At 53.0% G+C, this 634-nt stretch overlaps 2 protein-coding genes across 4 annotated transcripts in view; both read right to left on the bottom strand.

Annotated features, from left to right (window-relative positions):
- Positions 1 to 634, bottom strand: part of S100A16 (S100 calcium binding protein A16) — a 6,546-nt gene that overhangs the window by 2,577 nt on the left and 3,335 nt on the right. The gene's annotated exons all lie outside the window — the stretch shown is intronic.
- LOC102421903 (protein S100-A16) overlaps positions 1 to 634 on the bottom strand; it is a 21,508-nt gene that overhangs the window by 17,543 nt on the left and 3,331 nt on the right. The window contains exon 2 of one of the 2 annotated variants that reach the window (XM_023759197.1): positions 255 to 418. The exons of the other annotated variant lie outside the window; for it this stretch is intronic. The gene's annotated coding sequence lies outside the window, so the exon portion shown is untranslated. The remainder of the gene's footprint in view (positions 1 to 254; positions 419 to 634) is intronic. 2 annotated transcript variants of the gene reach the window in all.

Genomic DNA, 634 nt, shown 5'->3' with positions numbered 1-634 from the left:
TGATCCCTTAGAGAGAGAGGAAGGGCAAGGGAGAAAAAGAAACATTGATGTGAGAGCCAGACATCTATCAGCTGCCTCACATCTTACCCTCCACCCCTCCCCACCCCGCAAGGAGGGATCAAGCCTGAAAGACCGGGCGTGTGCCCTGACCCGAAATCGAACCAGCAACCTCTCCGTGCATGGGACTACACCCAACCAACTGAGCCACACCAGCCAGGGCTTAAAGCTTTTTTAATCTCTGCATCTCTTCTAGCCTGTATTGCTCAGCCCAGTGCTTTGTTCAAGGAAGATGTTCCATAAATGCCCTGCTTCCTTCCAGCCCTGATACCAGGTGTACAAAGGCCCCTGACCACTCTTCTAATGTCTGTTGGTTTTTGTTGTTGTTGTTTGCAAAGCTTTTTTGGGAGGTAGAATGAGACTGGACCAGGATGCAGGAAGGAAGGAAAGTTGAGAGAGAGGTCAGGCTGGGGCATCTCTGACCAGGAATCCTTCCCTTACTCCCCTGGTCTGTGACCGAAAGGATGAAGTATGGAAGCAGCACGGCAGGATCCCGGTTCAGCACGGATCCTGCCAAGTGTACTCCCAAACCAAGCTTTGCGAGTGGCGAGGAGTTCAGAGAGTGCCCCCCCCCCCC

The sequence above is a fragment of the Myotis lucifugus genome, unplaced genomic scaffold, assembly GCF_000147115.1.
Source record: "Myotis lucifugus unplaced genomic scaffold, Myoluc2.0 scaffold_151, whole genome shotgun sequence".
Classification (NCBI taxonomy): Eukaryota; Metazoa; Chordata; class Mammalia; order Chiroptera; family Vespertilionidae; genus Myotis; species Myotis lucifugus.
Note: the sequence above shows the minus strand (reverse complement) of the source record. Positions and strands in the feature narration are given on the sequence as shown.